Source organism: Urocampus carinirostris, chromosome 3 (assembly GCF_059441175.1).
Source record: "Urocampus carinirostris isolate Australia breed hairy pipefish chromosome 3, RoL_Ucar_1.0, whole genome shotgun sequence".
Taxonomy (NCBI): Eukaryota; Metazoa; Chordata; class Actinopteri; order Syngnathiformes; family Syngnathidae; genus Urocampus; species Urocampus carinirostris.
Genome location: NC_142351.1, coordinates 25,884,284 through 25,911,267, shown reverse-complemented (window position 1 = coordinate 25,911,267; position 26,984 = coordinate 25,884,284). Strand labels below are relative to the sequence as shown.

Genomic DNA, 26,984 nt, shown 5'->3' with positions numbered 1-26,984 from the left:
TGTTCAAAAGAAATGTTCGTTTTAACCGGGCGTCAATAACGCACATCTAAATTCCTTCGCTTTAATCCTTCGATTGTGTTGCTGATTTTGGACGTTGACCTTAACTTGGAACCATCGCTGCTTGGTTTGAGACTTAATTTTTGCAGCGTTACAGACTTGAAGTGGCGACATCAGAAGTGATTATTCAAAGCATTCAACAATCAAAATGTATGATATTAATTCCCAAATCAGTTGCAGCATTGTTAAAAAAAGTTGATGAACACATTTAGAAATGCCAGCCTGTTGCTGTGGCTAGTACAAATGATAAGGGGTTTATAAGTCGGATGTGCGTTGGTTTTACTCTTAACAACTTTCTTAACATATGTAATTTTGTTTTCCCTTGTTCTCTCGTTCGTCTCTCTTTCATCTCTCTTTCATTCTACCTCCAACTGGCCAACCCTTTCTCTTTCTGTCGAGTCATGTTTATTTGATAGCCCTTAATCATAAGGAGTCTCAAAGGGCTGCACAGTGCCCAAACTATTGCAAACTACTGACTAGAATTAAACCATCCCATCATCTAAAACCCAAGGAAAAGCCCAAAAACCTCAGCATGAAGAAAATGAAGAAACCTTGATTCTCCTGCGAGTCCAGAAGTGACGTAAAGTCCAACTTGAGTAACCTGAAATCAAATATGAAAGTTTCAGTATGATTTTATTGAAAATGTTGTGCTTTCTAGCTAAAAACAAAATTCTGTGTGGATTTGAGACTGTTTATGATCCCCTTTATTTTTAAAAAGCCCATCATTTGAGCTGAAGGGAAAAAAGTCTCAAACCATGAAATTGCCATCTCGGTTATGGGAAATAGGTATGGAATAGGTATGGTATGGACATTTAATTATCTAGAATTTTATTTGTAGAACCTAATAGCAGATCAAAGTTGTGCTATTGTTTTATACTGTATTGAAAAGCCAACTAGAACATCTTTACTTGTTAATCAAAGGCATTTTACATGATGGTAAGTTTGTTGACTCCCATTTAGCTTTAGTTTTTATAGGATTGGTTATACTGAAAGCTGCTTTTATCTTGCCTTTTCCCCCAATGTTTAACCGGACTTTTGGCAGTGGGAAGATGCAAGCAACGAAAATAAATATACAATCTATATATTGAGATAGATTTATGAAGTAGAATGATAAAATGATACCTACAATGAGTAAAATGAGTTGCCAATAGAGCGAGAACACTTTTCATGGAAAAGTTACTATCGCCTTAGTTTACAGAAATGTTCTGTGTCAAGATTTTACCAGGATTTTTGTGGTGTAAAATTGAAATGTGTTCCTGGTGAAATAGTTTTGACACTTTTTTTAACATAGGTCTAAATATTTGTTTTTGCGAAATTAATTATTATCATTTTAAAAGAATTGGGTATTTTTTAAAATAATTTTTAAACGTTTAATCTAATACACCGCTAAACTGATTGATGCTTCTACAGTGATAAGAACAAACATCTCCTCAATTCTATTTTGTACATTCATAGGCCTTGCTGCTTTCCTCTGTGCCGGTTATTTACTGCCTTGGCTTAGAGGCATACTGAGAAGAGGTTTGAAGTTTCTGCTGCTTACATGCTTTACTTTATGTGTTATCATATAGCCTAATATCAAACAAGAAATAAAACTCGCAGACTATTTGCAAGTAATTTATCTTATTGCCTTTTGTTACGTTGTACTCACAACCTATTTAGGCAGAGGTCCTAAAACCAAAGTAAGTATGTAAGCAACTGAAATGAAGCAGGATAATTTACCAAGTGTGCTGCTTTACTTTCTAAAATCAGTGTCAAACATGTAAACATTTGATATTTGAATGCGCTGTGGGTGGGTGCGTGTTTCACCTTAATGCTGTGTCTGTGGATAATCAAGTTGTGCCATTTGTTCTCCCTTGCTTTGTCCTCCCAGACTTTTAAGTGAAGCTGGTTCTTCTTTCTACCACCACACACGCACACACACATGGTCAAATAGTTAATAACAAACTATCTCACACATAATTGCTCGTTAGGTTGATGTCTTTATTCGATTATCTGCTCGCTGCGTTGGCAGGTGCAGTGGCATATGCCAATTTCATTATTGCACATAACAAAGCAGTTCAGCTTTCAGGTCTCACCGAATCCAAGCTGAGTGCCAGAGGAGAGGGTTTGGGCTCGTGAGACGAGAGGAGCTAGCTGGCTGATAACCACGGCGGACGACTCCATCTCCTTCAGAGAGGGTAGCGGGGCTTTGTTGTTCCAGTTCGGGGTTGTCATTTTCCAACAGACCCGTAAGTTCAAAAGGCTCCTCTGAGTCCTTAATCTTCTTATCTGAAAAGGTGTCATCAGTGCAGCCTAAGACAGTAACACAGGTGGCCAAATGATCACTACCCAACCGCTCGCGAGCTGTTGCAAAGGCTATTTAGTGTTGTCGTCGAATGAAAGTTAACACTTTTACTGTTCCCATCTGCAGGGTGTTGGGCAGATTAATGTGGCTTCATTCACCTGTGGTAGTAGCAGGGGAAACACTCCACTTGGCACTGGCTCCTGTTCCCATTTTTGCTCCAACTGACAGATGTAGTCCATCAAGTCCTGTGGTGGGAAATACAGCCATCATTGCACACAGCGGACGGGCCTTTCATAATCACAGCTTTGGTCGCTAGTGCTCTCATAACCCCCATATGTCTGCCATATAAAATGGACACGCATGCTACACAACACGCTGCCTTTTTGCTGTTATGTAAACAGGCGCTTTACAACTACTGCGGCGCGTCAAACATTGTTCCGTTTGAGAGATTTATTTTACGTCGCCGACAACTGCCATTATGGAAGCGTGACGAGCGTTTACATAAACCGGACCCGCTTTTCGAAAAACATTTGGCCGCCGACGCCATCCAAGTGACGGGCCAAAGCGATAGTGGTGAGGTAACGACACAACTCTGCAGGCATTTTAACGGCGGCACAGACTGCCCTGAAAAACCACTGATTTATATTATGCCATAAACGTTTTACACTGCACAATAATGGCTAAAAAGACAACAACGGACCAAAGATTCCCACCACCTGGGACATTTGTTAAAAGAGTATGCTTGTCCATGTTGTCACCGTGATTCAATAATCGATTTGTTTATGAAAAAGCAATAATATCGCAACTGGGAACAAATGGTTATCTGGACTAATTTAAAGCTGGTAATGACTGCAGTTGAACGAAGTAGCAGTTTAATGGTAGTACTAGTCTCAAGGAGAGGAAAAACAACCACTATTTATTTGTTAATCCATAGCAGCCATTAAGTAGCCTCTGGAGCTTATCAGCTGATTACAAAGAGAACATAAACGGTGCATTAAGGATATTAAACAACTGTGGTAACTGAACTACTTGTTACTTTTTTCGCAGAACACAGACGCTCCTTCTCTTTGTTGGCGACCCTCAAGCAGCCCTTCAGCTCCTGGACCTCCTGCCACATTTTAAAGAGTTGGACCTGCACATCCCATGAAAAATACAAGTCAGGTCAGAAGACTGTCTCAAAGAATGTACAAAGCTCTCACAAAGCCATAAGAATTGCCCGTTTGGCCCATATTTAAGATTTTTAAACGCGTTGTTTTTTTGTTTTTTTTTTTTAGATTGAAGCTACTCCCCTGTTTTTCCTACCTGCTCATCTTCACTTTCTTTAACTTTTGGCTTAACACTAAAAAACGTAAGCGAATTTTTATGAGGAAATTCATGTTTAAAGTGTTTCTTTAAAAAACAGTCTAATACTCCTATTATTGCATATGGAACAGCAAACAACAGATTGATAGATAAAATTCAAAAATAATTGTTCAAGTAACTGTAATAAGTGGTTTATTGAGGACAAAGTTATTCTCAAAGTGTTGTTTTTATTCATTATATAAGAAAGTTCAAACTTGGTTCAGATTTTAACAACTAGTATAGGTGTTGACATGTTTATTTGCTTCCCCTCTACCACATAAAACTATGTGCTGGGCCAGATTTTGTCCCTGGCTTTTAAGTTTGCCATCTGCGTTTTACAACTTTGACAGTACAACGCAGCTGCATGATTTTTTTTTTTTTTTGCTTGTTTGTTTGTTTGTTTGTCTTTTTAACTTGCACAGTGCTTTTCAAAACTGTTAGTCTGCCTTTTTCAACATTTTGCCACAATTCAGGCTTCTAACATAAAGATAGAAAATTAAAGAAAAAAGAAACCATCAACAATAAGTGGGACAAAATACTGAAGTAGAACTAAACGTATTGGGTATTTTATACTTCAAACAAAACCAGAGATGTAAAGTGTTCAATATCAGCTGGTCCCTTTGCACATGTTTTGTAGCACCCCCTATTGTTGATATTACATACGCAAGTCGCTTGGAGTATGTCTTTCAGTTTTAAGTCAAGTCAAGTCAAGTCAAGTCATTTTTATTTGTATAGCCCTTAATCATAAAGAGTCTCAAAGGGCTGCACAGGTTATTGCACAGACTATTATTTCAAATTATTATTTCACCACCGCCCGATCCGAAACTAACATGAGGGCAAGGAATAACCCAAAAACCCAAACTCGAGGAAAATGAAGAAACCTTGAGAAGGGACCGCACATGTGGTAATCACCTTTCAGAATGACCAGGCTGCAATGGATGTTGCAAGTACAAATAGAGTAGAGATATTGTCAACAAAAAATATAGGTTATTCATATGCTATAGAGTAGAATTGTGTTTTAAGCTTAGATTTAAAAATTTCCACTGAGGTTGCAGATCGGATCTCAGGGGAAGGAGCATTCCACAGCACCGGTGCCCGGATGGAGAAAGCTCTCGAACCTGCGGAACACTTCTTGGCTCTTGGGATCACCAGTAGGCCAGCGCTTTCACAACGAAGGCTTCGGACCGAAACATAGGGGGAAATCAAATCTGAAAGATATGAGGGAGCAATTCCATGTATGATTTTGTATGATACCAAGAGAACCTTGAAATCAAATCTTAGGCTAACAGGGAGCCAAAGCAGGTTAGCCAAAATCGGCGTAATGTGATCGGACTTTCTTGTCCTAGGTAAAAGCCTCGCTGCAGCATTTTGTACCAGCTGAAGACTCTTGATTCTGGACTTCAGGAGACCGGAGGGTAGTGCATTACAGTAATCGAGACGGGAGGTGACAAACACGTGAATTATATTCCCCGCATCCGACTGAGACAGTATAGGACGAATTTTAGCAATGTTACGAAGATGGAAGAAAGCGGTTCTAGTAATTTTCTTCACATGTGTTTGAAAAGACAGATCGGGGTCAAATATGACACCTAAATTTTTAACTGAGTCACTCTGTGTGATGTGGCATTTGTCAATGTTCACAGCAGTTTTTGAGAATAAGTCACTACATTTAGATGTACCAATAACTAACATTTCGGTCTTTTCAGAGTTAAGATGCAAGAAATTGAGTGACATCCACTCTTTTATCTATGTGAGGCAGGCCTCCAAATTTCCATAATTTAGTGTGGCAGATTCCTCCAACGGAAGATATAGTTGAGTGTCATCTGCGTAGCAGTAGAAACTGATATTATACTTGCGATTAATATCACCTAATGGAAGCATGTAAATGCTGAAAAGAAGGGGGGTAAATACTAAACCCTGCGGAACACCACAGGTAACACTAAAGGGCTCAGACGTCATTTCGCCATATTTAACACATTGCGTCCTATCTGAGAGGTAGGATCTGTACCATGAGAAGACGGTTCCTGAGAGACCAATCCATTTTTCCAACCGGTCTAGTAAGATATTATGGTCCACTGTGTCAAAAGCAGCACTAAGGTCCAGCAGCAGCAAAAGTGATGAAGCGCCAGAGTCCATTGCCAGTAGAAGATCATTGGTTACCTCAATCAGAGCTGTCTCAGTAGAGTGGTTAGCCCTGAATCTTGATTGCATTGATTCAAAAAGATTGTTCTCGGATATAAAATCATTCAGCTGCTGTGCCACTACATTTTCAAGTACTTAAGAATTGATACGACTGAAATGTTTGCCCATTCTTTTCTTTGAAAAGAGCTTGTGCTCAAAGAGTTTGAATCGTGTTTGTGCACATGAGTCTTCAGCTTTACCAACAGATTATTGGTTGGATTCACATCTGTACTCTGACTTAGCCATTCTAACACCTAGGAACGTTTATTCGTGATCCACTCTAATGTAGATTTGGCTTGACATTTTCGATCATGCCCTTTTGAAAGATACATTTCTGTCCCAGTCTCAGGTCTTTTGCAGACTCCGACAGCTTTTCGTCCAAAATAGTCGTGTATCTAGGTCCATTCATCTTCCAATAAATTTAAACATCTTCCCTGTCCCTGAAGAAAAGCAGCCTCCCATTATAGGGCTGCCACCACCATGTTTGACAGTGGTGATAGTGTGTTAATGATGATGAACGGTGTTGCTTTTATGGAAAAAACATTGTTTTGCATTGAGGCCTAAAAGTTGGATTTTAGTTTCACAATGCTTGTTGAGGACTTTAAACAAGATTTTTATGGTCATCTTTGTAAAATGGCTTTGTTCTTGCCGAACTTTCAGAAAGGCTACAGTTGTGCAGTGTACAGCTGTTGTCGGATTGACACTCTCTCACCACTGTAGATCTCAGCAATGAATCTAGAGTGATCATAGGCCTTGGCTGAATCTCTAATGAGTCATTTCCTTATTCAGACTAAAATTTTAGAAAGACAGCTGGGCCTTGAAATATTTTCAGTGGTCTTATTCTTTTATTTCAATGATTGCTTGCACAGTGATCGTTGGGATCTTAAAATAGTGGGACATCTTTTTGTATTCACATTCGGCAATAAACTTCACCACAACCGTATCCCAGAGCTGTCTGATGTGTTCCTTGGTCTTGATGATGCTCACTGCACTTCAAACAGAACACTGAGACTATAAAAGAGCAGATGCATTTACACCATGACTTGATTACAACAGGTGGATTCTTTTTCAAAACAACATTGGATAAATCAGAAATCTTTACTGATCTTCAGGACTGAGTTAGCTGCACTGAAGGTAACATGGCCAAATACTATTTCACACCCTGACTTTTCAGTTTTTTATATGTTAATAAAGTATAAAATATCAACACAAAGTCATTCCACCTAATAATTGTGACCCAATTGTTCTTGTCGAAAAAATGTACATTTACTCTCTCTATGTTTTCAGCCAGGCGGCACATGGGCTGGGTGGTTACCGCGCAGCCCCACCGTAAGGAGCTTCAACTCCAGCTACCGCAGCCTCTCCATGTAGAGTTTGCACATTCTTCCCCTTTGCCTGTATGGGTTTCCTCCCACATTCCAAAACATGCATGTTAGGTTAATTGGCGGGTCCAAATTGTCCCTAGATGTGAATGAGCATGTGAACGCTTGTCTGTCTCTGTGTACCCTGCGACTGGCTGGCAACCTGTTCAGGGTGTCCCCTGCCCACTGCCTGATGATAGCTGGAATGGGCTCCAGCACCCCTGAAATATAGATGGATGTTTAAAGCCTGTTATGTGGCGAAAGGTTGATAAGTTCTTGGGAGGGCAGTTTACTTACGTATGCGGGATGAGAAATCGCATACCCACCTCCCAACTTTATAAAGCACTTTGCAACAACCATATTTTCATAGAAAGTGCTGTACAGTACTGTATATGTTAAGATGCCTATTCTAAACATGTCACTACAAAATTCTAGTCAACTAATCCCTCAATGAAATATGTCACACATTCAGTGTACAAAAAAAACTTTCATTCATTAATTAAAAAAAAAACACTAATTTGAATGCAAAGCAAAAATACATAAACTATCATACCAATGTTTATTTTTATAAAAAAAAAATCGTAGGTCAAGAAATTTGTATTAATGCTAAGTCGTGGAATCCCTGTCCAGAAGTCGTCACCATGTTTGTTTCGGGTCTCGCTGCTACAGGTCCTCAAAGTGACCGAAACTCGCTATGTCTTTGGCAAAGCTCCCTTTTTGTCTGCAACATGGAGATACTACCACAAAGAAATATTTTTGGTTCTCGCTTAAAGCATCGAGTCACCGGACCGGTAAAATTATTATGTGCTTGCGTTTTGAAGAAAAGAATATGCCACTTAGTTTTGAGCATTGTTTCCTGACTGCCACTGCTAGCCATGTTATTAGCTTCGTGCTTCCCAATAAATGGGACCCACAGCCACTCTTGTATTCTTACCCCGCTGGTAGAAATAGTTTGTTTGCGTTTTGGAAGAAAAGATTATACAACTTTATTCCAAGTCGTTTTTTTTCCTTTTTTCGTAGTATCTAAGCTATTTGAGATAAGGGCCCGGTCACACAGCCGTTTGCGGCTGAATCACGGCCAGAAATTTCTGCCTGTGAGGCGGACGCTATTGGACGCTTTAAGATCGCCATACAGACGAGATACAGCAGTGCTTAACACGCGGTCGGAAAATCACGCTTGCGCTGCTCAATACTTTAGAGCACGGGTACACAGCCTTTCACGAGCGATTTTCTGGGCGTGAAGCAGACGCTGTGGAGCGAAGTTGGACGCTTTGAGACCGCCATATAGACGAGATACAGCAGTGCTTTACTCGCGGTCGGAAATTCACACGCGGTTGGCCGCGCGGAAAAGTTTTGAGCTGCTCAAAACTTTGAGCACGTGTTAATCGCGGGCGGCACACGAGGTAATGACGCGGAAATGACGCGGAACGACGTGCTCTGGCCGTGGCCAGGGCGTGGTTACACATGGGTAGGACGGGAAATTTCAGCCGGTAATCGTGGGTGGAGCATGGTAATAGCATGTTCTGCGCCTGTATCTCGGTGTTATTATGTGAAATTAGCGTGTTACGCGTGTGACGGTCAAACGCCTTTCTCCGCGTATATACAGCGCGATTTGCCTAGCACACGTCAGTTGTGCTCGAGACGTCAAGGGGTGGAAATGGATCCCCGTCACTGTAGTGACCTCGTCTTAATCCATTTTTATTTCTTGACATTTATTTTCATTTCATAACAAGATAATAAAATCAAAATGAAAAACTATTACAATAATAACATATTGGCTTCTTCGGTGCCATAGCTTGAAATCTTGATCTTCACGGGACTGTGTCTTGAGCGGTTATGATTTCTACAGCCTGGTGTTATGCCGAGAAATGCATCCCTGCCAAGATTTGCATCCCCTCGCTACTACAACCACTTTTACCTCGTTTTATCTCACTTTTATATCACTTTTAGGGAATGTAATGGCGAACATATAACCAAAACCACTTCGTCTTGCATTTGTTGGGAATGTAATACAACTTAAACCATTCCGTCTTTGTTTTTGTTGTGAACGTAATCGAACGGTAATGCACACCGTATATAAAATCCTGCCCCCCTCGCGTGAACGCGCATTCTGCTGCGCTTCCAACAAAAGCGATCGTATTCTATTAAAAACGCTCATTAAAACAATAAAGCGAGCTAAGTATAACAATTGGGAGATCCTAGTCTGTATAACGCGTTTATTTAAACAATAAAGTGCGATTGTATTCTACAAAATGCGTTTGTTAACGCGGATGAAAAAGTCACCAACGTCAATGCACGCTTCCAACAAAAGCGATCGCAGCAGAATGCGCGTTCACGCGAGGGGGGTGGGGGGGGGGGGGGGGGGGGGGATGGGGGGATTTTGTGTAGGAGTCGGATTTGGGCACAACACCGGCTCGGGAGCTTTTATACCCGTGGTCCACACGAGAAAATGACGCAGAAATGACGCGATGAGGAAGCGGAACAGTCGCCGGGGTCTGTTTTGCGGGCATACCACCGATGAACAGCGGGTTGGCCAATTTTGCGCATTTTCCATCGCGGGCAACCACGGGCAAAAAAAAACGCAAAATTATACCCGCGATACAGACGCAAACGGCTGTGTGACCGGGCCCTAATTACCCTTTGGGTTTGATCTGGACGTCGCTCATGAGTTACATGAACACATTACCTTTGACAACATAATGTAGTAATTTTTAACTTCGAATGACAATCGTTTGCGTTTGTGAGAGAGAGCTGTGCAGATGATGACATGGACTGCGTTCTCACTTTTAGACATCATATACACTCTATGCATTAAAACAAGGTTAATTAAACAAGTACATAATTTAAAAAAAAAAACCCATCAATTAGAATGCAGCTCATTTTTTATAATCTTTTGTGAACAATTAGTGTTTTTGTTTTTCCATATTGATCAAAATTATGTGGGGAACCCAAACAATGCAGAATTTTTACATGAACAATTAATACTTGTGGTTCACGGGATCAGCTGAGCAGGCGCCTGAAGGTGTCATCACCTTCCTTCCCAAGCCTTTGGTGCACAATAATCTCTGATGAAGTCACGTAACCACGCCATTCCAAACAGTGGTACGTTCATAAAAGTGACACGCTTTTTTGCCCAAAAACTTTGTGAAACAGTGGAGTGACTACGTTTGTCTACTATATGTTGTGACGTTCTGTTGAGATGGACATATAAATTACAAATGACGTTTTAACACTTTCAACCAAAACGTAAGTTTTCTTACAAATTTGACATTGTTGTAAACTTGGTGTTGTAATTTGGAGATGACTGAAAACCAAATTGTTCAATATGATGGCAATCAGCATCAGCGTGAAGGCTTTCAAATGAACTAATAGCCAAACACACTATACTTTGAAGTGGTCAAACTGGTAGAAACGTATATCATTTACTTTCTCTAGGGATGAGTGAGTACCGAATGCATGTGTAACAAATATAATAAACCTAACGTATTTTCCGTACTATAAGGCGCACCTAAAAGTCTTAATTTTTTTTCAAAAGCTGACCATGCGCCTTATAATACAGTGCGCCTTATATATGGCTCAATATAAAATCGCAAGGTCTCACAACTTACGCAACAGCCGCCGACTCGATTTTCCCCCGAACGTGGAGTAGTCCGCGGTGTATGCTGGGATTTATATACCGGCGTTTCATTGGCTAACCAATGTGTCAATCATCATTTGAATCGATCGCTATTGGCTGAAGTTATTCGGAGCCTCGGATAGGCTAGAGGGCCGAAACAAACCCTGCAATTGGCCGAAAAAGATGTGTCAATCATCCGTTAAACCGATCGTCATTGGCTGAAGTTATTCGGAGCCTCGGATTGGCTAGAGGGCCAAAACAAACCCTGCAATTGGCCGAAAAAGATGTGTCAATCATCCGTTAAATCGATCGCTATTGGCTGAAGTTATTCGGAGCCTCGGATTGGCTAGAGGCCCTAAACAAACCCTGCAATTGGCCGAAAAAGATGTGTCAATCATCCGTTAAATCGATCGCTATTGGCTGAAGTTATTCGGAGCCTCTGATAGGCTAGAGGGCCGAAACAAACCCTGCAATTGGCCGAAAAAGATGACTGAATAGCAAGCTTGCTAAACTACGCCATAAAGAAACATGTTTTATTAGTCTGTATTTGTATGCGGCTTTATATTTTCCCGGTATCTTGTTTTAGAACGATCTTGATGTTGCTGTGATGAGTTGAGTGAATTAAACTCAATTCCAAGTGTTTATTGTCATATGCACAGTAAAGTTGCGAGCGAAAAAGAAAATAGAAACTAAGGAATGGTTGGCATTTCTTGAATCCCAAGACTTTAACCTTCCGAATGATATTTGAAATGATGCTTTTGAGTGACATCGTACGGACACCGCATCCGCTCGTGTTCTCGACACGTATTTGCGTCTTTGCAAGCTTTGGAAATGTTAAGGGGGTAATAAGTTTGAGTGAACTATCTGACTGTTTTGTCGACGTTCCCATTGTAGCGCCTTATAATCCGGTGCGCCTTATCTATGGAAGATATAGGACCAAAAACTATTTTTTGGGGGTGCGCCCTATAACCCGGTGTGCTCTATAGTGCGGAAAATACGTTACTTCATTACTTATGGGAATACTGAAGGTTGTGTGCGACAAATATCAAAGCGGCGCTGCCACGAGCGGCTGCCCTATTGTTTTATTGTCTGCTCCTATCTTCGGTGTTTTTTCTTCCCGTTTTGACAACTACACTATGGATTACTTCTATCCTATGGGACATGGGTTTTAGTGCACAAAAAATGCGTGTATTCAAGGAATTTCAACTCCTTGCCCTGAAGAATTCTCGTGCCGGCGTGATGAAGGGGCCTATCGTGGAAGAAGAGCCGGAGCTAGCAAAGCGGCTAGCGGCGTTATAAGTCTTCGGTACCATCCGTAATCATGGTAAATCCGAATAAGATCATCGAGTGCTGGTGGAAAACATCGAAGCGCACAGAGAGCGCAGTTGCTGTGTTTTGAGGAAACGTGGCTCACGTTTAGCATTCCGGACGCTAACGTGTAGCCACCCGGAGCTACCCGGAGCTATTCCGGCTTCAACGCCGCTAAACAGAGACACGAAAGCCGGGGGGAATCGGAGAGGAGGCGGACTTGCTAACACGAGGTGGTGTATCCCTGGATTTTCACAAAGAAAAGTTTTCCATCTGCTGCAGGGATGTCGAACTTTTGGACTGGCGTGACGTCATCTACTCCGCTACAAGCACCCCTAGGGCATCATGTTAATCTGTTAATAAACAACGGGGTAGACTGCTGGAAGTGTGAATTTCCCTACGGGGATGAATAAAGTATCTATCTATCTATCTATCTATCTATCTATCTATCTATCTATCTATCTATCTATCTATCTATCTATCTATCTATCTATCTATCTATCTATCTATCTATCTATCTATCTATCTATCTATCTATCTATCTATCTGCCTGCCTGCCCGCCCGCCCGCCCGCCCGCCCGCCCGCCCGCCCGCCCGTCCGTCCGTCCGTCCGTCCGTCCGTCCGTCCGTCCGTCCGTCCGTCTGTCTGTCTGTTAGACTAGCGTGCTTTGTAGGACTTGTTTATGGTCGCACTATAGGATAGAGTGACACATAGTGCTCAAATATTACCTAATGTAACTTTAAAAAAGCATCCCCTTTCTAGTTTTGTCCTTAGCTATGGTTAAGAATAAAATTATGACTGTTGAGTGTTTGTAATGACAAGGTTAGTTAGAATCACTTAGTAATTCTTCTCACCATGTTACAATCCTTTTCTTTCTCAAGCTCTACCTCCAGCTTCATTCTCTCTGTCCTCTCGTTCTGTAGCTTTTTATTCACTGTCTGCATTTTAGCTGTTCATTTTTCCAGTTGCTCATGCTTTTTCAGTGGAGCGACAAACACTTATGATAATAAAACAACAAAATAAAAACACACAAAAATTTATTATAACAAAAATGACTCCTTCCACTGTACCTCAGAGGTGTCCTCCAGACTTTGCTTTTCCGGAGCCCATTGAGCTCCGCTTTCTCTTTGGGCCGAACTGGAATTTGTAAGGAGAAGGGTAAGCAGGGGAATCTGGAAGAGGCCATGATGCAGTTCAGCCTTTTAGCACCTAGTGTACTTAGTCTGCTCTTCAGGTTCTCCACAGCAAGTTCACTTGCATCCAGATGCTCCTGCAAGGTTTTTGTCTCCATCAACATTGCCCCATTTAATGTCTGACACCAAAGATAGAAAAAAAAAACAACTACATGTATTTGTTCCAAAACTCTGATTGTGAGTTAAACATCGAAATCCTCTTAAGCATATCACTGGTCCCTGCAACTTTATTGATGACAATGTCATTGTCTGAAGACTTGAGAATTTCATTTTCAGTGTAATTCAACATAAGGACAGTGAGCTTTTTACCCTAGCTTTCACACATTTTAAATCAGTGAAGCCCTGCCCACATGCAACCTGAGTACAGGAAAGACTCAACAGAAACTTATTTGCCAGCCCAATGACACGGTAGACATTTGTGTGTAAGATATATTTTTTTCATTTTTTACATTTATTTTTTTCTTTCCAAACTTTTTTCTTCCTTTTTTCCTAGCATTTTTCTCCTTTTCATATTTTTTTCATGCTTTTCCTTCCTTTTTCTCATTTTTATTGTATTCTTTGGAGTCTTCTAGCCCTTTACTTATTGGTTCTTTTTTTCTCTTCCTTTTTTGCCTTTTTAATTTTTTTCATGGTACAGTAGTCTTTTTTCCCTTTTTTTTTTTTAGCTTTTTTTGGCCCCCCAAAATTAATTTTGTGCATAATGTTACATAATAATTGTAATATATGGATAGAAGCCACAAAAAACAATCTGAAAAGGCTTTTGGGAGCTGAAGGAGTCAACTCTTTTTAGTGAGCCGAGACAAAGGAGCTGCTTCTCGGTAAAGAGACGGAGTTCCCATCACTAGCTTATTTGAGTGTGAGGAGCTACCCGGTAAAGGCTTTGAACTGCTAAATTCTGCAAACATAACACACAACCTGGGACACACAGATGACAAGGAAAAAGTGCAGGATAAGTTAGATGAATGATAACAGTACTTCTTTTAACACGTTTTCTTTTCCTGGCTATTTCAGGTCCAACTAGCACTTTTCTGCCCTCCGTTGTACCTGACTAAAATCGTTCGCACTGATCTGTGTTTATTTTACCGCTAAAGAAGTGTGGTAGGAGGCCAAATCCATTTTAAATTTGGGAGGGGAGAATTCCCTCAGATGGTAAAACTTCTCTCATGTAGTGTGCTGAATGTGGCCAAATAGCTGATTAGAGAATGAATGCACAAGTAAGTTTAGATGGTGCTAGTGTCAGATACATTTTTAAATTATTTTCTCACTCCACCTTGACTAATCTCTCGTTCTTCACGATTAGCCACTCCAGCATTGGCTGTGAGACATTGTCTAGTGTGCTGCAGGGAATTGGCCAATTCTTTATTTTTATCTAAAAAGCATGCTATTTCTCAGTATATTGCTTTCTTCCAGGGGCAAACCGAATACATTTATATTGATTCAGTATGTGGCAGCAGATTACTATTTTTATATACTCATGGTATGATACAGGTAAATAATTAAATTACTTGCTTTTTTAATAAACCCTTTGTGGATTGTGATACAATAAAAGGAACAAATTATAGACTAATTTAAATCATTTACCTATTTCTAAGGGATGGGCAGGGCACTTCCTGTATGATGCAGCAGAGGTAAAGCAGTGAAAGCTGTCGGGCCCTGCTGTTGAACAGAAGCGTGTGTTGTGTCACCCTGACCCCAGTGACATGGCCGCTTTCTTGTGTCACGTTCCATCTGGAAGGACGAAAGCATGACCAACTTGGGTGCCGAGGTGCTTAGCTTGTTTGGGTGTTTGGGCATTTGGGTTGTCCATGGTCAATTTTTTTGTGCTTTTTGCTACTTTTTATGTGTTTGTCTTGCTCTTGGTCACCACTCTCAAGGGATATGACCAAGGTAGATAGACCCATTATATATATATATATATATATATATATATATATATATATATATATATATACACAGAGAGAGAGAGAGAGAGAGAGAGAGAGAGAGAGTATTAAAAATTTCTTGTTCCAGTGCCAGATTTTTTAAGGAGTTGAGCAAAAATTAAAATGTAGTTTTACAAATATAGTAAAACACCAAATTACAGCTAAATTATTAACCAACACAAATAAACTATGTAACTTCCTGAGATACGGTGACCACAACAGTTCTATTGCACCTGCTTTCAATTGTGCCCACTTTCATTTTTAAAGACATTTTTTTTCTATGGACTGTGATGGGTTTCTGGGTAAGGGTACTCTGCAACTGCAGAAAACTGGTGTCTCTTTGGGCCAGGGAGTTCTGAAGTTCCTGAAATTCCTTGGAAAAACTTTGAAGATCACTCACTGCCTGCTCCAGCTTGGTCTAATCGTGGATCAGAAAAAGTAATGTAAGTGACACAAATGACCCACATGAACAAGTACGTGGAAACGCTGCCCTACATACGAACGAGATACGTTCCGGCCGATCGTTAGTAAGTTGAATTTGTTCGTAAGTTGCTTCAGTGCTATATTTTGTATGGAATGTATGTTTAAGGTTTATGTAAGTATGTTAAAGGCTTTCATAAGTAACCTGTATTGTTTTGTACTAAAAAATAAACATTTCATAAAATAATATGTTCCGTAAAGATAGTTTAACTTACTTTTGGTAGATGAGCTTCAAGGGTTAGGCGACTTCCTCCTCCGTGGTAGAAAGTGGTCGGAAAAAAGCGACCCAACCATTTTCTCAACCGCATCAAGTTTTCTTATTAGAATAGAATATATCTTTATTACCCCGCGACCCTAATGAGGATAAGCGTTATGGCTGATGAGATGAGATGAGATATCTTTATTAGGGCAGCACGGTGGAAAAGTGGTTAGCGCGTATGCGGCACAGTTCTGAGGTCGTGTGAAATTTCAAATCCAGCTACCGGCCTTACTGTGCGGAGTTTGTATGTTCTCCCCGTGCTTGCGTGGGTTTCCTCCGGGCACTCCCGTTTCCTCCACATGCATTTCAGGTGAATTGTCCCTAGGTGTGACTGAGCGAGTGAGTTGTCTGTCCCCGTGTGCCCTGCGATGGGCTGGCAACCAGTTCAGGGTGTCCCCTGCCCACTGCCCGGAGATGGTTGGGATGGGCTCCAGCCCCCCCGCGACCCTCATAAGGATAAGCGGTACAGCTAATGAGATGAGATATCTTTATTATCATTGTTACAAAATGGGTTGAACCTATTGTGGCAACGAAATTGGGCGTGGCACTCCAGTTTCACATTTCATTTCAAAAGAAATGGCTCGCCTCTTCTTTACACTTTACTCCAACCATATTGGATGGATGCACAAGATTAAATTTACGGTAATAAAAATTTCAAAGTTTTTACCATGCCAGAGATACAGTAAAGTATGTGTACACACAAACTAGGAAGAGGAAGCCGGATTTCTTCTTCGGGGTGGATGCTGTGTGAGCTCTCACAGTGCCACACAACGGTAGTGGCGGAAAGAAGCACTACAGTACTGTCCTGTACTTGGAAAAAGGTGCACACAATACAAAATCTAACTTACAGCAATGTCCAGATATTTTTCAAAATGCTGGGAAAAATTTTCGCATCTACCGTTTTACGTAACTCGAATGTTCGTAAGTCGGGGAGCGTCTGTATATCATTCTGTTAGAAATTAAATAATAAGATGAGATTCAATGTAGACTTATAAAAATGCTTTCAACGCTAAGGTCATTTACAATGTTCTCTCATTTTACAGCAAAAATTGGGAAAATCAAGGGAAAAATGTAGTTAAACAGTTCGAATGTTGATTTCTTATCGGAACAAAAGCATGATTCTCTGGCATTTAAAATGTATATTTTCGGATTTCAAGATTTAATAATAATTTGTTTTGGTTAAATAAGATAAACTTCAAATTAGCAGATTAAAAATAAATCTGCCTTCTGCCATAATATATGTTATTTTATTTCATTTTTTACTAGAAAACACTAGTTAAAAATATAATTAAATTAAGAAAATGTAAAAAAACTAAGCAAAATGCTCTGCTTTTAGAATATCAATTTAGTTTTAGTTTTTAAATGATCAGAGAGGAAGCTGTTAATTTTCATTATGCCATGTATTTAGTCTCAGAATAGCACAATGCATGTCATACAGTGTAAATCTGAAGTAGCAAACACTGAAAATAACCCTAAATTAATACCATGAAGGAAATCAATCAAAACTAAATATCGTTTTTAGAACTTAAGCAATTTTGTGATTGTGCATTGAATCGTATTAATTTTTGATCCAGATTGTGCACAAGAGCATCTGTGAACATAATTTCTGCTGTCTCAGCCCCTCCTCCATATTTTCTGGCACTTCCTCAGTTCTTCATGGAGCCTGCGGAATTTGGTATCAAGGTCTTTGTGAAGTCTGCAACAGGCTGCCCTCTCTGTGTTAAAACCTTCCCTCTCTTTTTCCTGTTGCTCATTCGTTTCCATTTGCCTCTGCAGCAGCTCCACCGGCTCTCACAAATATTCCTTTAGTCCCCTCTGCCGAGGGAAACAAAAAAGTGTCACTCAGAAACACTTGTCAGCGACTGCACTTTTTATCGATTATTTTCTGTCTTCATCTTTAGTATTTCAGTCTGAGTTACGACCAGAAGAATATCTCTGTCCACCGTGGGTCTCGTCCTCAAGGATCACCAGTTGTTTGAAGGGTTTAGGGGTACAAAATGGGAATTTAGAGCTTCTGCCATGTCCCATTTTGCGTCGATGTATACAATATCATACTCTTGACAATTGGGTTTCAGAAGGTAGGACGCTAGAAAAGGGGTTGAAAAAATGTAGTTTACATGAACATATTGACTAGAAAAAGTGCATACATTTTTTTAACAATTGATGTACAATTCTAGATGACTGTCACATGAATTGAAATTCATTAATATGCAAATATAAGTTAAATACAAACTAGTCATTAGCTTTTCAGCTGGTAACGTTACGCCAATATGCAGAAACATATTGAGCAATTATATTATTATGGTTACAGTGTTGAAAGGGATGACCATACTGAGAGTTTGTAAATGGTCAAAATGAGCATTGTTATCTTTGTGAAAGCAGTATTTACGATACAGCTGTTCCATTAGATTTCAGGAGCGAGGAATGACCACTTTACTGATCATTTTAAAATCCCCCCTAAGCCTTACATTTTATAGATGGTCTATTACTATCAAAAAATGAAAAAAAAAAAAAAAATCAAAGACTAAAACTGTCATGTACAATGAAGTAGCACAGCAACATACACACATTGTGACGCAAAGTAACCTTTTATGTATCGGGGTAGTTTGTGACCAATAGCAGCTCGGATCACACGGGGCTACAGATGAGTGCAATGAGTCCAACTGGTAGCAGTCTATTAGGCATTGTCCAACCACTAGGTTTCACAGTAGGGATTGTATTGAGCAGGCGCTGAGTAATGCCTGGTTTTCTCCACTCATGATGGTTAAAATTGAAAATTAAAAATAAAATCAATCTTGGTCTTGTTGGACCAGAGAATCTGCTTCATCAAAGTCTTGAGTGCCTCGTGCATTTATGAGAATTATAATGTCTTGCACTGAAAAAATACTTTCTTTGGGCCTCTTTGCCATTAAGGCCCAACAGGTGGAATGGTGGGCAGCACGGCGGCGCAGTGGTTAGCGCTTGTGCGGCACAGTTCATGTTGTGGGAACCTGTCGTGGGTTCAAATCCAGCTCCAGACCGGAGTTGGCCCCCCCCCCCCCCCCCAACCCCCCCCCCCCCCCCCCGCGACACCCCCCCCCCCCCCCCCCCCCCCCCCGGCGACCCTAATGAGGATAGGCGGTACGGCTAATGAGATGGGATGAGGTGGAATGGTACAGCAATCATTTCTGTAAATTTCTCCCATATACTCATTATATCTGGAGCCCAGCCACAGTAATCTTTTGGTTATTCTTAATCTCTCTCACCAAGACTCATCTCAGTTTGGTTGGGTGGCCAGGTCTCAATTCCCAGATATCTTCCATTTAAAAATTTAGGCAGCCACTGTGCTCTAAGGATCCTTGATTGCAGAAAATCTGCTATAACCTTGGCCAAATCTTTGCCTTGGCTGAATTCTGTTTCCATTCTCCAAGGACATTTTCTTTGACCTCATGATCATAATCTGTTGTGACATGCATGCACTGTAAACTGTTAAGCGTTGTATGGACAGTTCTGGCCTTTATCAAATGAAATAAACAGAGCTAAACTTCAATAGTGGAGCAGAACCATCTCAAGGAAAATCAGAATAAATCAACAGCTTTTAAGTTAAATATGAATGTCACTGCAAAGGGTCTGAACATTTATGGCCATTTCATTTTTTCCTTTTGTAATATTGCTGTGTACTTTCAATTTTCTTTTGCCAAAAATGGGTGACAAGTGTATATTAATCAGAAATAAAACAAACATATTTTCATTTTGGCAGTTGGCTGTAATAATACCAAGAAAGAAACATGTCAAGGGGTTTGAATACTTCCTGTACCCAGTGTATCGTGACTTCAACACTGATAGAAAACTCAAAGTCTGAAAACAAACACAAGAAACCTTTATAAATAATACTATTGATTTCCTAAGCAGAGAAACTTCCACCTCATTTAAATTCTTGTCTTTGTCAGCAGGCGTCAATGTGGACTTGCCAGCAGAACGTGTATGAGATTGCCTTTTATACTCCCGCCAGGCAGATGCGTTGAATTGCAAATTTGCTGCAGTTTTCCACTAACAATGAGCAGTGTCACATTTATATGTAATGACACTAGTGGCACTTATGACACATCCTTTAGCCAAATGCGGAGTTCAGTGTTTAGTTCATGGTAACGAATAATGAGGCAAAAAAAATCGACTTTTTGAACACTGTGAATAAAACTCTGATGACCGGACTACTTTGCATACTTTTTTGCTGAGCAGATAATCAGAATAATTTGGCAATTGACACAGTAGCATGTTTTGGACACAAAATGAAAGTAATAGAAGCACAGGTGAATTCACCAATTCAACATCTTTGCTATATGGATAAAGAAATGAAGTGACCTCAAACAGAAAGGAGCTACAGGAGCCAATGTGTAAGTTTTTATAAAGGTCTGTTGTCTGCATCTGTCAATCTCCTGTGATTTCAACATGACCCACTTTTCCTGTATCTGTTTTTTTGTTTTCTCCCCTGAATAAAAATAAGTATGTATTCTCTTCCTGATTTGACTAATGTCTTGACAGCCAAAATGTAATGATTACCCATTGCCCTCACCTGTGCCCGCTCGTTTGGCGCCAGCCTCTGCTCGTTACCTGATTGGTTCCCCTCCTATTTAAACTCAGTACTCCATTCAGTCCTTGTCAGTTCATCAGCAAACCTCCCCATACGCAGGGCAAGCACTATTTGACTCTGGCTCCTGTCTGTCCCGTCCTCACCTGTATCCTGCTCATCTGTTCCTGATTTCCTGATCGTCTACGGCTCCCTGAATTTTCCCATCCTTCGACAATACTCTGATCTCCCGCTCCGGCAACTTGACCCGTTTTGCCCATCGACCACCCTCCGATCTCCCGCTCCGGCTACTTGACCCGTTTTTGCCCATCGACCACGCTCCGATCTCCCGCTCCAGCCACTTGACACGTTTTGCCCATCGACCACGCTCCGATCGCCCGTCCCGGCAACTCCACTCGTTTCCGCATTCCGACCACGCTCCGATCCCGTGAGCTCCTTGCTCCTCCTGCCCAGCAAGCACCAGATCACTGCTGTTTGTTACCCCGCACCTGACTTCCTCGATTCTCCAATAAAGCTTTGTGTGAAACATTACGCGTTTGGGTCTACCAACTGTTCTGGTTCTGACAGAAATGACTATAACCATAAGATAAACTCAACAAATATATTTTTGCAAAACATTAACAAGCAATAATTTATGCAGAACGCACATGCACCAAAGGGAGGCTGACAAAAAAGCCAACAGGGCCATCGCGTACCAATTTTTTTTTGTTTCGCTATAATTCCCATTGCTATCATGAGTCATATTTGGAGCATTGTTCTTAAAATACCACCACTATTAAGCAAACATTACACCATTTTTTCCAAGGTTACTCCCCAATGCTACTCTTCCAATGGAAAACATTGAGGATATGTTCAAGTGTGCGATTAATCACTCCTAGAGGTTAGTGCTTCATCTGCTGTACCTGTGCCCTTCACACTGAATCATGTTCAATAGCGCAACTGACAAGACCAGATGAACCCTGCAGCCCCACGCAATTGTCTTGGCCACTGTCATTACTCAGCGTCCTGCTTAAAGAAATGCATTCAACCCCCAAGAGATATTTAAAATATGACCTGTTTATGAGAGATTATCAATAGGAGGCGTCAGCAACCTTTTTGAAGCTGAGAGATACTTATTTGTTACTGATTAGCATGAAGGGATACCAGTTTAATATGCATTTGTAAATTAAAATGTTATTACTATGTCGTTAATGTATTACAGTATTATGTTACTATTAGGTTATTACCAGTTTATAATTATTAGAGGTTAGAATAGGCTCAGTCAACCACTCAACATCATCCCAGTTAGAAATTAAATTTCCTAGAAAATCCAATTGACCCATTATATTTTCATAACCGGTCCACTGGCTACTCAGGTAGTCTTAGGGGGCCACCGGGTGCCCACGGGCACCTTGTTGGAAATCCCTGATCTACAGTGTTACCTCCTGGCTGAGATTATAAAAAGTATTGTTTGATTGTCATTAAATGCATTTTACTTTACATAATCCAATATAAATTCATTAATGTCTGAAATAATTCTTTTTTCCCCCCAATAAATTGTGCGAACATGTTATTTTCATTGGCCTATTGTTTGTATTTGATCTAAATCCATCCAATCTAAATCCAATATAAACTACTTAACAAATCCCAATTTGTGAGTGTGTGCGGGGGGGCTTTGCATGTGTGGGCATACTTTTGTGTGTGTGATGTGTGTGAGATTTCAATAGTGGTACTTTAGGTATCCGCCATTGTCTTTAGCTAGGTTTCGTATCGAGGCACCCCCAATAAATACCAACAAAATTGATAAACATCTGCTTTCGTGTGGTCCGCTTTTGTGAGTTAGCTAAGCCCTCTGGCGGAAAAATTGGGTACTGCAATTCCCAACCACTCCAGGTATCCCAATCCAATCTTCTATCGGCCTGGCCATTTTGCTCATTTTTAAATGAACCGTTAACAGTAACTTCACTTTACTTTTGATTATGAATTTGCCGATTTGTTTTCTATTCATTGAAATACAATCGTGAAATGAATATTGAAAAAAAGAACAATTTAAATAAATTTATCAGTTACTTTAAAAGTTGTGTAACATTTTTTGTATGTTATAAAAGAATATATTGATAAACCTACTATTTTTATTCAAAATTGGTTGAATGAAAATGCTATATGTTGTTACTATTCCATAGACTACTAAATGCTTACTTTCCAGTCATTGAAAAAGTGACTGTAACCTTCAACCAGAACAAGATGTCATCAGGTGGTGTCCAACTGTCACTGGGCATTTTGACACTGAACCACAACGCCCTACATTTGGTGGGCCGGCAGTTATGGGCAGTTACTGACCATCTTCTCTTGGTCCGCAGCTAAACTCCTCCCTCCTATTCCAGAGCCAGCAAAAGGGTCTCTCTGCGGGCTTCCCCCCACCATACGGACAGCCTTTATTCTTTCAACCTCAGCCTGCTTTCTGCCTGTCGTACTTGGCTGTCTGCTGCCCATTTACGCCCGGACCTTGTAATGACGCCTGCGCCTCTTACCATCTCGTTTTTGGAATCTTTAAGCATCATGACAGCCCCACACTTGAACTCTTTAACTACTTAAGACAGGGGAAACTGCAGCTGTCCTAACCTGATGTAGAGCCCTAATGATGTGAAGCTTGGTGGAATCCAGAGCCACTTACAGAGACGTTTATTTGCCCTCCTCTCAATTCCTTTAACTTCGTCATCTGGATTTCATAAATCATTAGCAGCCACAAACGTCTTGGTAGGATACCATTCTAGAACAACCAGATCTTGAACCTGCCTGGTAGGCCTGATCTCTCAATCTTTTGCAGCCACTCATCAGACTGCTCTTCTGTCCTGGGAACTGGCTCTATCTACCAGAGATGAATCGTACTTTCCGAGGCATTTAATCAGGTTAACTTCAATTGATGGTATCTTCTACTATTTTTTCAGGGCTGATCAGTCTTCCAGAGCTTGCTTCCTCCAACAATGTTTTAGTGAACCTGTCCGGCTTCTTGGTGATCTATACATGTTTGACCTTCTCTTTTTCAGTCTACGAGACATCTCTGCTCTTCTTAGTTTGCACATTTGCCTCAAAGTCCAGTGGACAGGTCTTTTATGCTTTCCTTCTGTCTGGGACTGGCCTGTTCCTACTGCAAGTTGAGAGCCTTGATTTTCCTTCTAAACTGCTTGAATTATATTTCCCTTCTGTTAGTCAGTTTTGCAGGTGCTGTATTGCTGCCTTTCTTTTGCTCTGTACCAAAACGCTTCTAGGCCATGGTGTAAACACAAGCGACCATGCTGTCGATTTTCCTTTTCCGCTGATCCTGCTAAAGTGGCCTCTAGGATTCTATCAAGGTCCTGGTCAAATTTGTTCCAAGCAAGGTTGTTGTTTGCTGGGGCCCACTTCACTCTCTTGGGTTTGGACGACTGGGATAGTGTGAGGAGAACCCTATTGCAGAGGGGTGTCACAAATACGAGAAGTCTCCTGTACACTGGGGTGCCTCCTGACTGGAATACTCCTGCATCTCACAGAGTGTCTCCACCATGCGCTGCATCTGCTTTTCCTGTGCCCCACAGATGGTCCTGGATTAATGTATTTTAAGATCCTTTGCAGTTTTGCAGATTTTCCCGCAGTGGCAATTTGCTTCAGGCACGTCCCCAGTCAGTGTGGTTTGGAAAAAACGCTTACACTTGGGAAGGAGTGGGAAACGTATGGCCAGATATGGCTTTTATCAAGAGTAAATTTGGGATGCAGATAAAATTAGGGCCATGGCAATCCTTTCAATAATGTACCAATTTTAGTGGATGCAAAGTCAAAGCAATTCAATAAACTGGTCATTTGGTTCAGAGTAAATATGGAAAAGTTTTAACAACATTTTACATTAAACTGTTACACCAACAGACCCTGTTTTGGCTGTACTTCTGTAAGGAATGGTTTATATGGAATCTCATCAAACACTCAATGTTCAGCGTTGAAACCCATGGAACAAACTTTGAACACCTGAAAATGCCAGCCAAGCACCTAGAGCAATTGGATTGGGTGAGTGGTAGGTTTGGGCGTATCTCTGCACATAGTACATACATCCTTATCTTTTTTGTTTGCAGTATTTTGTGACATTTTTATAAAAGAACTCTGCTTACATCTTCTATTGAAAATATCATTTACATAAAAATTGACAGCCAAAACAAGCCTCAACAATCTTAGGTTACTGTGGGAAAGAGAAAAATTCTAATTGGTACACTTGTTGATATGGGACGCAGGCTCCAGCATTATCATTGGTATAAAGATTTGATCATATCATCAAACAGTGAAATAAAATGTGCTGAAGACTTAGCTTGTGTCTTAAGGGCGGGTTTGGTGTTTTTGTTGAATTTTGTCTAGAATTGTATAAATGGCACTGAACAATTTTATTTTATAATATTTAACTTTCATGTCTCTTTGTTTCAAAAAGATTCCCGCTCCCTGCACTGGAGATGGTTAGACTACCTTTCATTTCTACCTAATAACTTTTAGTAGCAGTTTACAGACACATCGAAATATATTGCACCCTGGTCATGCTAAAAGGTGGAATTCCACTTAAGAGGCCCGTTCTCAAGGTTTCTTATTTTCCTCGTGATGAGATTTCGAGTTTTCCTTTCCTGCATGTTGGTTAAAGATCAGGGGATGGTGTAACAGTAACCAGTGCAGTCTTTTGAGACATTTTTCCATTAAGGGCTATACAAATAAAATGCGACTTGACATCCATTGGCTATTATATTGTTTTATTGTCTAATCGTGATAGCAGGGAAACAAGTACCTTGGAACTGAACACAACTGAACAGTTGACCTCTTCGCTCTTCACGGTTGGCTGTTGCCATTGCCCAGACAAATGTATTGTAGTCCTCAAGTGAGGACCAACCTTTCTGTAGACAAAAATATGTTGCAATGGCATGCAAAATGTATTGTGTTGTAAACATCTGGCACAGCAAGTAACTTTCTGACAGTACATCCCAGTCATCGCTGTCCCAGTTGTGCAATGAGCTCAGCGTGTAATAAGAGTCCACTCTGCTCTGAGGCAAGCAACTGCAGCCCACGTTTTTGAACGGTACCGGTGCTTTTGTTTCCATGGTAACCCTACTCAAAGGCACTGTGTTTACACAAAACAGAGGTTACACAACAAATCCAAACAAACAAAAAGATGGCAATTAGACATTTCCCAATCAAAACCGTAAAGCTTTCACTCCAGTCAGTTTTTTTTTTTTTTTTAAATGTTACATGCCTGAGACAAAATAGGAGTAAGACGTGTTCTCTCCTTTGTCAGTTCTCTTTAACAAAGGACACCACTTCTAAATCTCTTGATGACGGTAGGGTATTAGTGCGACTTGAGACATGACATATTATTTTTGGGAAGGGTTCCAAGTATTGGTGTGCCAACGCCACGTGGTTCAAGGCCGGCATGTGCATGCCAAATCTCTCATATGACCCCAGTCTCTTTTGCTTTTAGAATGACTTTGACTAACAGCGGCATTTGTCGTGTCTTTATTCTCACAGTAGGAATGTGTACAATAGTTCAATATGGTAGTCAGAACTATAACAAAAAATTATGAAATACCTCATTATCTCAAAGTAAATGAATATTCATACCCTTACAAACTGTCATTTTCCTTTTCCCTTACAAAATGCAAAATAATCTTACACCATATTTTTTTTTCCAAATGTGTTTATTTATGCAGTTTAACATGTTATATTTTAAATGTGTTTCGTTATATCATATATATTGTTAATTAACATGTTGTTGTGAGATACTGAGTTGCTCGACATGAATGAGGTTTATTATAAAAAAAGTTTAAAAATGAAGTAGTTTGGACGTTCACTGTAGAAGGAAAAAATACATGCAAATATAATTAAGTAGAATAATACATTTTCTTATTCAAATTATTAATTCATTCATTCTGCATTAAATTATTGTTGGTAATATACTAATTAAAAGGATAACCACAAACCAGTCTTTTTTCATTTTCTCCTTTTTATACTTCCTTCTTTTTTTAACTTCTTTATACAACATAATCATTCGTAATATAATGCATTTAAGCAAGTGAACCGTTTGAGAGCCGGCTCTCTTTAATGAGTTGAGCCGAAAAAAGAGATGGACTTCCTTTCACCAAACAACTACCACATGAAACCCGATGTTTTTTAAGAATTTGTTCACGTTTGATCGGACTGTGCATGATGGGAAATCCCCAGGCGACAGACGCATGAGCACAGTAGCATCAAACAGCTCGCTTCGTTTGCAACGGAAAAAAAAACGATACCGAGATAGAGGCTGCAGCGGCGAACTCGTTTGACTTGATTGATTTGCCATTTCGTGATAGTCGGTGTATACCGGATGGTACCCATAATTGACAAATTTGCGTTTTTCCCGTACAGATTTTCTTGTACGTCGTACACGTCTTAAAA

The 26,984-nt window shown here is 40.4% G+C and overlaps 1 pseudogene; it reads right to left on the bottom strand.

The window, feature by feature from the left end:
• Window positions 1–3,264: 3,264 nt before the first annotated feature.
• On the bottom strand, window positions 3,265–25,846 carry LOC148369294 (calcium-binding and coiled-coil domain-containing protein 1-like; annotated as a pseudogene).
• Between the last annotated feature and the right edge of the window lie 1,138 nt (window positions 25,847–26,984).